This window comes from Sinocyclocheilus rhinocerous, unplaced genomic scaffold (assembly GCF_001515625.1).
Source record: "Sinocyclocheilus rhinocerous isolate Xijiao unplaced genomic scaffold, SAMN03320098_v1.1 scaffold3155, whole genome shotgun sequence".
NCBI classification, from domain to species: domain Eukaryota; kingdom Metazoa; phylum Chordata; class Actinopteri; order Cypriniformes; family Cyprinidae; genus Sinocyclocheilus; species Sinocyclocheilus rhinocerous.
This window is the reverse complement of record NW_015639762.1, coordinates 39592-55856: the sequence shown is the minus strand read 5'-3', so window position 1 is coordinate 55856 and position 16265 is coordinate 39592. Positions and strand designations below refer to the sequence as shown.

The 16265-nt window shown below is 38.1% G+C and overlaps 1 long non-coding RNA gene across 1 annotated transcript; it reads left to right on the top strand.

Moving 5' to 3' along the window:
• Positions 1-9108: 9108 nt before the first annotated feature.
• LOC107751602 (uncharacterized) lies at positions 9109-9637 on the top strand. The gene is made up of 3 exons (XR_001641274.1): positions 9109-9240; positions 9346-9457; positions 9555-9637. It is a non-coding gene; the product is annotated as an uncharacterized LOC107751602 (long non-coding RNA).
• Positions 9638-16265: the final 6628 nt, after the last annotated feature.

Here is a 16265-nt window from a genome sequence, read left to right as displayed (position 1 = left end):
CTCACACACAAACACACACACACTCACACACACACACACACACACACACACACAGATATACACACACACAGATACACATACACACACACACACACAGACTCTGTTTGTCTGCTGATTACACTGAATATCTATAAAATATATATCTATAAAATATATCTAGTTATGATGAGTATTTCCTGAGTCGTTTGGCAGACCACCAGGTGGCGCTGATGTACTGCAGTCTGAATAACCAGCTTCATCATTCATTAAAGTCTCTCTCATTGATGACAAGCTTGTGCTTTGATCTGAAAAATCCACTGACAATAATTCAGAAGTCAGCAAATACAATAACACAAAACCTGAAAAGTGATCATAAAGACCTGCTGATTCAGGTGAACTGGAGAACAGAGACTAGAACTGACTAGACTTAGAATTGAACATCAACAAAGACATTTGTTTTCTTTCTTACCTCGTTTGAGTTCCTGACGGTGCTGACAGTGATCAAGGCCTGCAGGCTGAGACGTGTTTTAGTACAGCGGAGGAAGCTGGGATCTGCAGATTGGTCCGTGTGAACGCCTCACATTCTACCAGATTGCTTTGGTAGTGTAGACGCTCATGCGTTCAACCGCCGCTAACGCCTCATCTCAAACAAGTTCATTCATTAATTCATTAAAGACTACATCAAAAGCCTTAAACCCAAAAAATCTTGATCTGGTGGGATATTAACGGAAATATTAAAACAAACCAGTCAGAACTCTATTCGAAAACAATCTACAACCTCTACACATCTGGATACACCATAAACCAAGCGCTCTGAAACAAACATCAGTTTCAGCACTGCTGAACCAAACCACATGATGAAAGCTCCCATCGGGAAAACTAAAGCAAAACCCAGCGTAAACTGGTATGTGTGTGGACCCTGATCTAGCAGAACGTTTCTATACTGAATTCAGCCACAGAGACAGACAGACTGAAACAAACACGCTGCCAAAGCTGTCTGTCCTGATGTAGACACACTTTCTCCTTCACTTCAAGCTCGTTCCAGACGGTCCTGAACTGCATGTAAATGTTCAAACGCCGGACTCTCAGCATCATCACATCAGCACTGTACCTGCAGTGACGGCCCGCTGTCGTCATCTCTCCGGCCCGTTCACACCCGCAACGAACTGATCTGGATTCACTCCACTTTGACTCTGTCCTGCTGTAACAGACACTGACATGAGTCTCACACACAAACACCTCAGCGGGGATTTAACACTGACATCATCTGCTCGATTCCACTTCACAAGTTCACACTTACATCGGATCGAGAGAATAGAAAGTGTATTTGGCGTGCTGTCCGATGGGGGGCTCCGAGCCCGGACCCTGAGCTGGGATAAGAGGAGTTAGCAGTGAGGAGTCCGGGGAATTCAGTTCCCTGTTTCTCCCTCACAGCGCACGCGCAGCTTCAGTACGGAAATCGTGACGTCATTGCTGTCTTTCTGCAAGCACAAGGTTCATCTCACCATGTTCATTAGATCATCTGTAATTAAATACATGTATGTACGTAACGACCTGTTCAGTCGCTATAGAGTCAGATTTCCCTGCTAATTCTAACTTTGGCCTATTTTATATGAAGTGTAATGTTTAGATTAGACAGTTAAATTCCTTCGTCAGGGGCATTCTTTTGTTCGGACGCCCATTTCCATTTTATTGTTATTGTTGTTAGTGTGTGTGTGTTTCTGTTAAACAACTGAAGTCTTGTCGAAATAATAACAAATAAACTATATTGCACAATGACTAGTAGTAGTTTCTCTTTTATTATTTTAGGTAACTCGGAGTGATGCTCCATGTGTTTTTTTCAATGTCATAATTACGTCTGCAGAACAGTGTCTTTACACTGAAAACACAGGAGGAACACATTTACCTGGATGCAGGTACCTGATTAATTTGTCATTAAAGTAGGTGACATGAATTAGAGGATTTTTTAAAAATAATTGCAATTATTATTATTTTTAAATTCATTTAATAAAAAGCTTGTTTAAGAGGATTTTGTTTTTTATATCACTGTGACTTAATTAATAAATGTGACTTAATAAATGTTGTTTATCTACTCGTTTATAGAATATTTAAACAATCTGTCATTTTTGTGGACTACGCAACGACGCAAGTGATTCAGACGTAACCTGCTTGGTTTGGGCGCTTTTTATTTTATTTTGTAAATTAAACCTAGTATTATCTTATGTTTGGTCCTTGCTAAACTGGCAGAAGTGGTTACAGATTATTTTAATCTACTTTTGAGACAATTATGGTTATTTAACATATTGTATGATCTCTCAGATTGCCTGTGATGGATGTGCGGGTGCCATCACCAGTTAATACAGAATATTATTGCCCAGCGTGTATTATCTATATGTGTAGTCAGTATATTACGAACATTCTATAAATAGTTTTTTTCCTTGGTTTTCAAAATTGCACTTGTATTTACTTTTTGTTTGTTTCTAAGATTGTATATTTTAGTTTGTATGGTTTAAAAATTGCATTTCTGTGGTACTGTATTGTACTATTGTATTTTTAAAAAGTGGTTCAGTTATTTTTGACTGTGATTTCAGGGCATGTTAGTAACCATAGTAACTAGCTCTGTGAAGTAACCATAGTAACTAGCTCTGTGAAGATAACCTGCTCCGGAGCAGCTTCTGTTCCAGTGTTAGTTCACCTCAGCGCACGCAGGGCCCCCTATTACAAATATAATATATATTTTGATATAATATATTTAAAAAAAATATATTGAATTATAAAATTTCAATGCATCAAAATTTTGATAGGTAGCTTGAAATAGGATTTTTATCCTTTCAAAATTTTATATTTGGAACAATACTGGAAACCCAACAGTTGCTGGGCCCCCATTGCGTCCATAGTTTGAAAACCAAAATACACTACTGGAGTCAATGGATTCCTGCAGAGTTTAGCTCTAACCCTAATCAAACACACCTGAGCAAGCTAATCAATGTCTTCAGGATCATTAGAAAATCACAGGTAGGTAAGTTTGATCGGGGTTGGAGCTAAACTCTGCAGCGCATTGGCCCTCCAGGGCAAGATTTGAGCAACCCTCTCATATAGCCTACTACTACACATGCTTTATAAGTTTAGACTGGCGCTGTGGAGCAGATGCTGAAACCGCAACGCGCGCATTTGCCAAAATTAATTCTGCCCCACTGCTTAATGTCCCTGAAAAGTTACATTAGTTTTTAAACCACAATGCTTAAAATGCGGTTAAATGAAAAGCTTAACCTACATCATGCCGCGCAAAACGATTGATAGGCTATATTTCTACCGGTTTATCTCTCAACCCATAAGCGAACACTTTGTTCAAACACAAAAAGCAATATACATCCATCAAGTTGTTTACTTGTTAATCAGACTAACCTAAAATCTGTGGGGACGATGGCGCTGTGATTTTATCTGCTCCATGTGCCCGGTCTACTTGCTGCTTCACAACTACTCCATCATCAGCTTTAGTAAAATAACCTGATAGCTGGGGATGTTACTGACTCTCTAACTCATGTGTTCCCCTCTCTCCTCATGTTTTTTTTAGAATAGCCCCTCTCTCACTTTCTTTTAGAATAGTTTACATTTTTACATTTTTGTTCTTTGCATGACCATTTCCAGATTATGCCAGAACGAAGTGAAAAGAGGTGAATGCGGGCATTGCAGCGATCACCTGATCGATACGTGGCGCACGGGTCGTTCAAAAGTAAAAATATAGAATAAATGCATTTGATTGGTAAACCAAATTCAAACGTGAAAAATGGTTAATGCGGCCCTGAGTGCGTATGCGGTGTGTATTTCTCCGCGCTCATGTTAACGGATTAAAGCGTTCACTGCACACGGCTGCGGTCCGGCGGTGCGTTCAGGAGCGGTGCGTCTGCAGCAGAGCAGAGATGGTTTCTGCACCGAGTCTAATGCTGCGCTGCAAGCACTGAATTAAAGTGACAGCGCATTGTTTGCAGCTACTGTGTTTCACTGCCAACACATAGGCTATGGCTTTTTGGCTAGGTTTAAAGGAAAAGAGCACTTTTAGATAAACAAGGCAATCATTTTAAAGTTCTTGATTAAAGTTCTGTATGAACCGCAGGATTGCTTGTAAGAAAGATTTAAATGCAAAAGAAAAGGCAGTAGAGCTGACTGTTTCTGTCAATGATAAGTTTAATTTAGAATGTTTGTGATAATGTAAGAAAAGTAGTTGAATTGTTTTGCTTTAGCAACTTAATATATACATCTAGAAGTAAATGCAAAAGTAAAAAGCATTGAATAATTGATGAAAGATTGTATTACTGTACTGTGTAAAAAAAGAATCACAATATTGGCAAAGACTTTTCAGTGACAATGTTTGGATTTGAAATCAAAGTAATGTATAAGTGTTGTGTTTGTGGTAAACCGCTGTGGATCAGGAGCAGACTGCTGTGTGAAAGCTGCTTCTGTAACACTTACACATGGACTGCAAACGGAGCATGTGTGAACCTCACATACAGCTCATGAAATCAGGCTTGCGCTGTGTAAGCTATTGTGCAACAATAACACGATTGTAAAAACAAAGATACAGTGCATGATCAAACATTTAGGTCAGATAAATATAGGTTTCTGAAAAATGTCTAAAAAATGCCCCCCTCCACTCCTCAAATGACAAATAATAAATCCTCTCACAAGAGTCACCTAAGAGAAGAAATCATTTTCAAAAATGAAATTCAGGCCCTGAATAAATGTCTAAACATCTTGATTGGATCATCACTATAAATAATTCTACAGGATAAGAAGAAAGATGTGTATCGGTGATGGGATCGGCAGATACTGCTCTCTGTGATCGCCTCAGATCCTGATCAGAGCACAAACCCAAGCTTTTCTGAAGATACAGGATTTTATAAAAATTGCATCTATAACAGTTTACTGGCATGTTAAAAGTGATAATGTCAATATATAATGTAATATTTTTGAGTAATATGAATTTTTAATAACACAGCTATGTTATAATTATTCAACCCTTATTCAACATTGCTGTTTTTAAGTCACTTATTTGTATGGTGGGGAACAAAATTGTCTTAAAACAAAATTAAGCCTTTAGAAACTCTAAAACTATAAAAAGAAAATAAAAAAAACAGAATTATCTTGTGGTGTTACACACACATTTAACCCATGCATGTGCTGAAGTCAGCAGAGCTCTCACAAAAGCAATAGAGAAGATTAGTTTCATTACATTAGAAAGTTAAAGGCTGCATGCAGAGTCCCAAGACATTACAACTCTATTTAAGTTTTAAATACTAAAAATTTTAATACTTTTAAAATGTCCACGTAATCAGAAACATCAATTTTTTTTGGAGACCCAGAAGGCTTGTTTTCCGATATGTTTAAACATGGTTGCAAAAATAAAACTGACATTACTCATTTACTACCCTTTATTAAACCACTGAACCCTGATTCAAAGAAAGCATATGGTGATAATTCTAACACTAACTGCGTGTTCAATAATACGTCCCAGAACACGTCCCAGGGTGCAGACCGACTCTGATGATGCATTAAGGTCTATGGAGGACCACCTGTCCACTGGAGCATCGTATACATGGGAAGAAAGTGACTTTGTGGAAGACATGGACCTTGATGAAAATGACATGACTGACCATGAAGACAAATGATCACTGGCAACAGATCTGGCAACCTGGCCATCCCAATTCCAAGTCAAAGACAATGCTGCTGACCAGTTGTTAAAGGTCCTACACAGATCTTCCATCCACCTCCCGTACTTTGCTGAAAACACCAAGGCAACCATACCACAATCTGGAATGGGATATTTCCATTACCCCCTCCATCAAAAGCTACTGGAACACCTGGAGAAGTACCCTGCTGAAGAGCTGCAAGACCATGACACCATCGAGTTGTCTTTTAGTGTTGACGGCCTACCATTATTCAAGAGCACAGGGAAAGTCACGCGGCCTGTCCTCGGTGCCATCCACCTCAATCCCAGTGTTGTTTTCCCTACAACATTAACTTGTGGAAACAAGCGGCCAAATGATCTGCATTTTTTAGAGGATTTTGTAGCAGACCTCAAAGACCTCCTGTCTAGCGGCATTCAATGCAAAGGTAAAACACATAGCATAAATGTTCTCTGCATCGTCTGCGATGCTCCAGCGAAAGCTTTTGTCCGGGGCACAACGCTATACTCTGGATATTACGGCTGCGATAAGTGTGACCAAAAGGGTGAATGGTTCAACAGAGTGACCTTTCAGGACACTGAAAACCTCAGTCTAAGAACAGATGCATCATTCAGAAGCCAGGTTCAGCCCGAACATCACAAAGACAGCACACCACTGGGCCAGCTTTCCATTGATATGGTCAAGAGCTTCCCCGTTGATTATATGCATCAATCATAAAGGGGTGATGAAAAAGCTGCTGCTTAGCTGGACCAGTGGAGCGAGAGGAGTGAGGCTCTCCAGCACTCAAACTAGAAATAAGCACTCGGCTTCTTCAACTCAGAAATGAAATACCATCCATCTTCTCTCGCACACCTCGAAGCCTGGTTGAGCTGGAGAGGTGGAAGGCTACAGATTTAGAGGATTCATGCTATACACAGGCAAGCTGGTGCTGAAAGGAATCCTTGACGATGACCTGTATCAACATTTTCTTGGTTTCAGTGTGGCTATGTGCTTGCTAGTGTCACCAACACTAGTGCAGAGGCATTCGGAGTATGCAGGAGACCTGCTGCACTACTTTGTCTGTAGAGGACGAGAGCTTTATGCTGAGGAGTTTATAGTGTACAACATCCACTCTAATGCTCCACATCACTGATGACGCTGTGCAATTTAATGGGCTTGACAACTGCAGCGCATTCAAATTCTAATCATACCTGCATACCGTGAAGAGGATGGTGCGAAGTGGAAAACACCCTTTGAGAGAATAGAGGAAAGGCGGTCATCTCCTCTTGATGTAAGTGCCAAGGACGAAGCCTTCTTGCTGCATGAGAACGGCTGTGAGATCACAGATGAAATGGAGAAAGATGGATAAGTCCTTTGCAGGGTTTATCATAATCCTCTACCGATGTTCATCGAGCCATGCCACTCCTTTCTTGTAGAAGTATACCATTACAACAAAAAACAAACATTAATGAGATGGATCCCCAGAGAACAAGTGGAGACGAGAGCAATCAGAATCAGTCATGGGACACAGTAACGTTCATGGTCGTCGTGCATCAACGGTGAATTTCTGACACTGATAATGTGAGATTTATATATAAATATATACATATACAATTGTGCTCATTTATTCATACCCTTGGTAAATATGATCAAAGGCTGTGAAAATAAATCTGCATTGTTTATCCACTTGATCTTTCAAAAATTTAAAAAAACCTAACCTTTAATTTAAAAAAAAATGAAAGTGGGGGAAAATCACATAATGAAATAAATGTTTTTCTGTAATACAGTAAGAGGACGTGTGTGTCTATGGTCCTAATGCACGGTGAGGAGGAGCGTTTGAGTGGATCACCGCTGGAGAACTGCAGAGAATAGTTCAGTCTTGGGCTCAGAAAGCTTCAAAAAAATAAAAACACAACTAGAAAAGAAAACGCTCTCATCCAAAAACAAACTCCAGTGTATTTATTTGCTAGACACGACTGGAACTTTAAACGGGACTGGGTTCAATGGTCAGATGAAACTAGAAAAATTAAGCTTTTAATTTTAAAATAAAAATTTAGCAGCAAACACTCAAGATGGGTTTGGTGCACACAGGGATAAGAAAGTTCCCCATGTGTACAATGAAATATACTGCTGGATCTTTAATGTTGTGGGCCTATTTTTCTGCCAGAGATCCTGGATATCTTGTTCAGATAGATGGCATAATGGATTCTATAAAATACCAATGGATAAAATTAAAATTAAATTAAAAACTGACATGCTAGAAATCTTATAATGGGCCATGGCTGGATTTTCCAACAGGACAATGATCCACAAACAAACATCAAAATCAGCACAAAAGCAAGTCCATTCCTCTGAGCTGAAGCCTGTAGAGGATGAGTGAGGTGAACTGAAATCTTCATGGAACATGATCTTTACTTAATATCCTAATGATTTTTGGCATAAAAGAAAAATGTATAATTTTGACCCATACAATGTATTTTTGGCTATTGCTACAAATATACCCTAGCGACTTAAGACTGGTCCAGGGTCACATTTATTCTAGAAGAAATGTGGAATAGGTGACATTTTCAATAAACTAACATTGCTTTTCTTTTCCTTAGCATGCACTATATTGTAGAATGTTTAGAAGAAGCATTGGTTGGAATTGTAGCAGAGTGCTGGACATTTGAGGATAATGGGGTATAACCTTCTGCAAGTCCAACCCATATAAATAATACAATCTTGAACGTTTACATTTTCCCAATTAGATAACAGTTAACTTTTGACTTTCTTTACAAATTTCAGCAACACTGGCCCCTGAACAATCAGACAAAATGGGCAAAAAAAGAAGAAGACATGGATCACACCAAAAATCCGTGTTTTTGCCCAAACTGGTAAAGTTCTATATATGGCAGGATATTTCCAGATTATTACTGAAATAAATTGCAATGACATTTTGATTTCCTAATTCCATTAACATTTCATCCCTAGATGATTTCGAGAGGGCATTACATATCTATTTCTGACAAAGTATTTGCTTAAAGAGATAGTTCATCCAAAAATGAAATCGGTCATCATTTACTCTCCCCAGAGTTGTTCCAAATCTGTATACATTTCTTTGTTCTGTTGAACACAAAATACATTTTGAAGAACGCTTGTAACCAAACAGTTTTTGGGCACCATTGACTTCCATAGCAGGGAGAAAAAAATAATATGGAAGTGAATGGTAACTGGAAACTGCTTGGTCACAAGCATTCTTCAAAATATATTTCTTTGCGTTCAGCAGAACAAAGAAATGTATACAGGTTTGGAACAACTCAGGGGTGAGTAAATGATGACAGAAATTTCATTTTTGGATGAACTCTCTCTTTAAGTTTTAAATACTGAAACAATTTTAATACTGTGAAAATAAATCTGCATTGTTTATCCACTTGATCTTTCAAAAATGACTTAAGACTGGTCCAGGGTCACATTTATTCTAGAAGAAATGTGGAATAGGTGACATTTTCAATAAATTAACATTGCTTTTCTTTTCCTTAGCATGTACTATATTGTAGAATTTTTAGAAGAATCATTGGTTGGAATTGTAGCAGAGTGCTGGACATTTGAAGATAATGGGGTATAACCTTCCGCAAGTCCAACCCATATAAATAATATAATCTTGAAAGTTTACATTTTCCCAATTAGATAACAGTTAACTTTTGACTTTCTTTACAAATTTCAGCAACACTATAGTTACTGGCCCCTGAACAATCAGACAAAACGGGCAAAAAAAGAAGAACTCCCTGACGAAGAGACATGGATCACACGAAAAATCCGTGTTTTTGCCAAAACTGGTAAAGTTGTATATATGGCAGGATATTTTCAGATTATTACTGAAATAAATTGCAATGACATTTTGATTTCCTAATTCCATTAACATTTCATCCCTAGATGATTTCGAGAGGGCATTAAGGTGGAGTAAAAATGCTGAATTGAATTCCTCTGTAGAAAGCGACGCTGACAATAACTTCAGGAGGCCAACCAGAAGCGATGGTATGAGAACATTACAAGCACAGTAAAATGGCTAAACATTAAAAACATGTCACATTAAACGGATAGTTCACCCAAAAATGAAAATTCTGTCATTATTTACTCGCCTTAAAGTTGTTCTAAACCTGTATGAGTTACTTTGTTCTGGTGAACACAGAATATATTTTAGATAATGTTGGTAATTAAACATTTGCTGGGCTTCACTGACTTTCAAAGTATGAAAGAAAAACATGCTATGGGAGTCAATGGGAACCAGAAACTGTTGCCAACATTCTTCAAAATATCTGCTTTTGTGTTCAGCAGAACAAAGAAACTCACACTGGTTTGTAACAACCTGAAGGTGAGAGAACTATGACAGAATTGTTATTTTTGTGAGAACTATCCCTTTCGCTTCAATAAGTGAATAAAGTGTTCCTTATTCATTTTTATTGTATTTGTTTAGATGAGTGGGGAAGCTAGCTTAAAGAGAAAGCTTAAAGGTACATCTGCAGCACATTCAGCTCCAGCATTAAAGTAATTAATATTGTGCTTACCATTCAGATGAACCCTTTCCTTGCCTCAAGGCAACAACTAAGAAAAAGGCCAGACAAAGGTATAATATTTTTCCAATACTTTTTGTGAATACTATGAGCCATAAAAGCCTGATGTGTGAAATACACTACAAACACTTGTTTTCACTGATTGAATCAAGTTTTATTTATAATTAGATTTTCCTGACTATCCTTTCATATGTCAGATTTTACAGGGCTTATTAACATTTTAATAGCATTATCTATAGTCAAATTACTTTTGACTAGTTAAAAATCTTTTTTTGTGCAAATTTTACCTCCAAAAACCCCATATAAGAAATATGAACATCTAAATACAAATAATTTACACATCCTACAATCCTAATAGCAATAAAGACTAATAATGTTTGAACTGGAAATATGTGCTTCAAAGTAATATATGTTAAGAGAATATTGAATTGCTGATGTTAAATTTCATCTAATGAAAACAAAAATCATTTTATGTTTTAACAGCAGAAGCAGCTAAACTTCCAGTTAACTTTCTTTTTACAAATACCACAGCAAATAAAGCACCATGTGAATACACTTTAGGGGTGTGTGATATACAATTCTAACTTTATGGGATTTTGTTGATAATAACAGTATTTTAGAGTTTGTTTTGTGCTAGTACGCTTTTGATATTCTTCATATTCTGTGCGCAGTGAAAACAATGGAAATCAAATGAAGTGAAGTGAAGTAAATTTCGGCACGGATTTCCCCGTGGTCAGGGAGTATAGGGAGCAATGGGGCGGGGGGGAATAAATTATCTGAAAAAATAAATTAGCCTAATTAATCTTAATCAATATTTCCAACAAACCAAGCTAAAATGAAAGAGGCTTTTCGACATGAATAGAGATCAGCTACAGCTCTCGTCTTTATGAAACCCCCCCCCCCGTGCTTCTGTGTTAGACTGAATGTCAATGACACGATTCAATTTGTATTTATAATCTGCCTAAAAATGGGTGAGACGCGAGTGAAGTGTGAGAAAAGTAATGGGGTGCATACCAGAAGCAAGGTTAACCATCACATATACCATCAACTCTTAGCTGATTGACCCAAACCATTCTTCGGCATGGGATTTAGGTAGAGTTGGGGTACTCGTACAAGAGTACAGCTTTTTTTAAAAGGACTTGGACTTTACTCGGATCATTGTTACTCGGACTCGAACCCATCACACCAAAACCACCAAAACCAGATCATGGCTCCAAAACCATGATCTGTAGCAAAGACTTTAGAAATACAAAGACTATGCACTCATATTACTATAAATGGGAGAAAGTGCAACACGAAGTATGGTGAATAAGTCCCACTTTCTGAGTAAATGAGCTAGTCACTGATTGATGAAGTCACTGCAGCTGCCGTTAGAAGCTCTGGTTCTAGAAATACTCAGTGCCCACAGAAGCACGATTAGCACTACACATGTGCACTTGCTGGTCCAGCTTCAATTATTATTTTTTCATGACTCAAGCGTATAGAAACAAAATTTATGGGACCGTTGTTCTCAGATCTTCATTGGTAATTTCAAATGAGACATTTAATCGTAAGCTTGGTGAACAGCTTTGAAGAATTTGATGTGTCTCCATTCAAAGAGATAGGAGCTGCACTTGCATGCCCTAAAGGTGTTTCAAAGATAGCCTGAAAGGGACTTTGCTTAGTATTCAGTCAACTAAGTTTACAGTCAATATATCACCATGGACATGGACACCAAGAAGAAGCTCATCTGTTTTTGTTTAATTGTGATTTACATGAGCAGATATCCACACTTAAAGGGCGATGAAACCCCAGACTACTTTTTCTGAGATGTTAGCAGATGTGTTTGTGTTGCACATCATAGAAGACAATGTTAGCATCCCATAATAAAAACTGTTGGAGAAAACTGGTCCATTTTAAGCTTTTCTGCGCTATTTTCATCTTCCACAATTTGTGACGCGGCAAAGGACTAATAGTACATCAATGACGCATTAACTGAGCACATTAGCACTTCAGCACATTAACTGAGAGAAACGTTCATGGATCGGAGGAGAGTGTTTGTTTTTGCTTTGTAATAAGAGTTCGGCACAAACACGATTCATTCACTTGGTGAGCATAACCGTTTTTACAGCTCCATGACACAAGCCGTCAAAAGGCTTATATAAACGCCACAGAATAAGCCTTAAAATGAAAGAAAGAAAGTGAAAGTTAAAAGTTCTCAGAGGTGCAACAGCGAGTTCATGCATGTGTTTTCGATGGAGAGTGCAAATGGCTGTGCATTTATTTGTGTTTTTAGCTGGATGTGAGTGAAATGAAGCTGTCTGAACGCTAAGCTGTGTGTTGTCTGTCTCTCCTCCTCCGCTCCGCTCCGCAGCACTCCACGCACACTTTATTAGCTTAAAACTGTGCTGAGAACTAACCCGTGCTGAAACAGGGCTTTCATGACCCTTTCATTTCTGGTTGTAAAATTCTTCAATCTTATAGTTTAACCTTTAATCATTTTTGTTTTTATGTTTTTTATTCCTATGAACAAAAATAATTTGAAGCCAATAAATTAAAAATTAGGATTGAACCCCCCAAAAATATTTTTTTAATTTTAAGGGTGTGTTGACACTTGTAGTTCGGTTCATTTGGTTCATTTGGTCCGGACCAAAAAGGAAAATGATACATTTGGTCCTGGTCTGCTTAGCGTTCACATTGGCATTTTTGACAGCAAACCTAAAGACCCGAACCTAAAGGCATAGTGATGCATTCACAACCTGATCGGCTTGACTGACTTATATATCGTGACGGAACTCACCGAACACCCCAAACAATTGGCTACAGTACTCAACATTGCAAAATCGTGATTTAAAGACACACTTGTACTCGTGTGAAGCATGTACACAAGAACCAATAACCACAAGAAAGAAAGGTTTAGGTTAAAGCAAGCGAGAGGTTTAAGGTATGCATGATGGTAAGTTCACCTTCCAAGCTCACACATGGTAAAAAACAACAATTATGATATTGTCATAGACAACACGATCACACACCCCTAACTGTATGCAAATACTAGTAATTTACTCTACACACTGAAATATCTAAAGCCTTCACAGAATCTTCCCACCATCCCACTTGTGACCCTTCAGTTCCCCATCACAAGATGTGCAAATCCAGCGGCGAACTGGGCCTTGTTTATAAAACGTTCGTCAACAAACACACTTGTGAAACTGCGTTGCTGCTCCGGAAAAACAAACTGTATCCACCGTTTACATGACGCTGGGTTCTTCAGGAAGCTGAACAAAGTTATCTTTCCATTACAACCAAAAACACACTTCTCTGGAGGCATTCTTCCCGAGCGAGTCCCCTGCAGCGCTGCTGAATGAAGAGCGTTGATGAGCGTGATCTCGCTCTGGCTCCGGTCGATGCGTGCGCGGGCGCGCTCTTCCAGGAGAAATGCCCATATAAGGAGTTCCACCCTCGTCTACGTCATGAAGAGCCACGATTGAAACAAACTCTCCGAAACTACGAACACGGAAGTAAGATTTTTGGCACAGAAATACTCCGTCATAAGTCCAAATTGTTTTTTGAAACTTTGTCCATGCTTAGCATGAGAATCCAACTCTTTAACGGTGTAAACAACTCTGAATGCATGAAACAGCATTGTACCCCCCCTTTCAGTATTCACATGTCTGTCTGTGTGTGTGTCATGTTAATCAGACTAATCATATTATAGGCTACTTCATTTACTCTATATTCTAACTCAGTATCTCTCAAGTGTAACCCGTTGTAGAATCGCTGCTGTCTCTTTATGAATGAATGGAATATTCATGTCAGACAATGCGGAGTAAAACAGCAGTGAACGTTCAGACTAGGGGTGTCCTGGGATTGTATAGGCTACATGCTCTATATAGTGAGACTGGCGGGCAAAGTAACCTGATGTAACGGTTTGCTTTTTTTTTTTAAACCTCCTTTATCTTCACGTTTTTTGCTTGCCATCACGAGCCCACTCTCCTTGGCAACTCAGTTTAGGTTTCTTATAAGCATTAAGCAAAAATAGATTGCATGAGCGCCCCCTTTTGTCGGCCGTGAACATCACTTAATCTGGCACTTTTTCTTTGATGATGAACCAGCCACGACTTCTCCAGAACGTCCAGATGTCCAGTCCACCCCTGATTACCCCCCACCCCAAACAAATGTGTGTATTATTTTAAAATTGAATCACATAATATTTGTAGCTACCTTATGCTGGCCATTAACAAGCATTGATTTTATTTTTATTTTTATGAGGCTTAGTGCAATTCCATTTAAACATTTGCAGTGCAAGCAACACCTCAGTTCACAATGTGGAGGAAAGTTAGCAAGTGAAGGGTATACAGATTTGGAGTGGATTGCAGCCTTACTGTTTAGTGTCCTTCAATTTGGAACAAGAGAAACTGGAGGAGTGACTTTTTACATCAGAGATTTGTCACTTTGCTCACAGCTGATTGGTAAAATGTTGGTTTGCAATCTCTAACCCAGAACGTCTCAGGGACTTGTACACAGCAATTACAAAAAGGTGAAACCATTCACTGATGATCAACAAGGCAACATGATGCATTAAGAGCCAGAGGGTGTATACACTTGAACAGGATATGGAAATTATGTTTAAAGGGATAGTTCACCCAAAAATGAAAATTCCCCCATGATTTACTCACCTTCATGTGATCCTAGGTGTATACGACTTTCTTTTTTTAGACAAATCCAATCGGAGCTTACGCTAGTCTAGGGCTGCACGATAAATCGCATGCGATTGTCATGCGTATCTCGTCAGTAAAGCCGGTTCTGTGATTAGTAGTAAATATGGATATTTTCTTATAAAAACCCATAGCTTCACTCCAGAAGGCCTTTATTAACCCCCCTGGAGCCATGTGGAGTACCTTTATGATGGATGGGCTTCAAAATCCAACGCCCCATTCACTACCATTATACACATTATTTTTTTAATATAACTCTGACTGTGTTTGAAACCGAAAATGCTTTGTAATCATTTATTATTATTTTATTAAATAATAAAGTAATTTTGTAAGACTTTTTATATTTAACTAAATTTTTATGATACTGAATTTAAAAAACAAGCCAATAAAATAACCACACTTTTACTGAAAGTAACAATACTGGAGAGAATGTATATTAATAATGGCAACACTTTACAATAGGGTTCATTAGTTAACATTAATCAACTACTATAATTAACATGAACCAAGAATGAACAATAGTTTATTAATTCATTTATTAATCTTGGTTAATGTTAATTTCAACATTTACTAATTAATTATTAAAATCAACAGTTGTGCTTGTTAACGGTTAATGCACTCTGAATCAACATGAACTAACAGTGAACAACTGTAGGCTATTTTCATTAACTAACATTAAGGAAGATTAATAAATACTGTAATAAATGTATTGTTCACTGTTCGTTCATGTTCGTTAACACATTAACTAATGGAACCTTATTGTAAAGTGTTACCTTAATATTAAATAGCAATATATTTTTATTCATTTCCATGCAACAGAATCAAACTTGAGCGGACTTTGCTTTATGAGGTTTGTTATTTGAGCGGACTTTAAGCATGAGCGGTAGGCTACTACACGAGCAGAAGCACATTCATAGTGGGAGTATTGAGGATGGCTAAAGAGCAAGTAAATCATGCGATAATTTTCATTTTAGGTGAACTATCCCTTTAAATCTCATTTGTTTAATTAGTTATGTTCTTCTTAAGCTACATAAAATGCAGGCTTCCCAGAAAACAAAAGTTCAATGTATCATTTTGCCTTCTTGCTCTACAATGAATGTTTTCACAAAGATTGTGTAGGAGTCATTCACTGTGAAAGGATGGATCTCAATTATACAGTCACTACTGGAAAGGGTTACCATAATCGCGAGCTTCATCTTTCAAAATAAATGTAAAGACAGCCCGACAGGGGAACAGAGTCACGTGACAGACACAGTGATGAAGCTGGTATGCGTTTGCAGTACACAAGCCACGGTTAAGACAGCTGACTCCACTGTGATGTGACCCTGTCTCTCTCTCTCTCTCTCTCTCACACACACACACACACACACACACACACA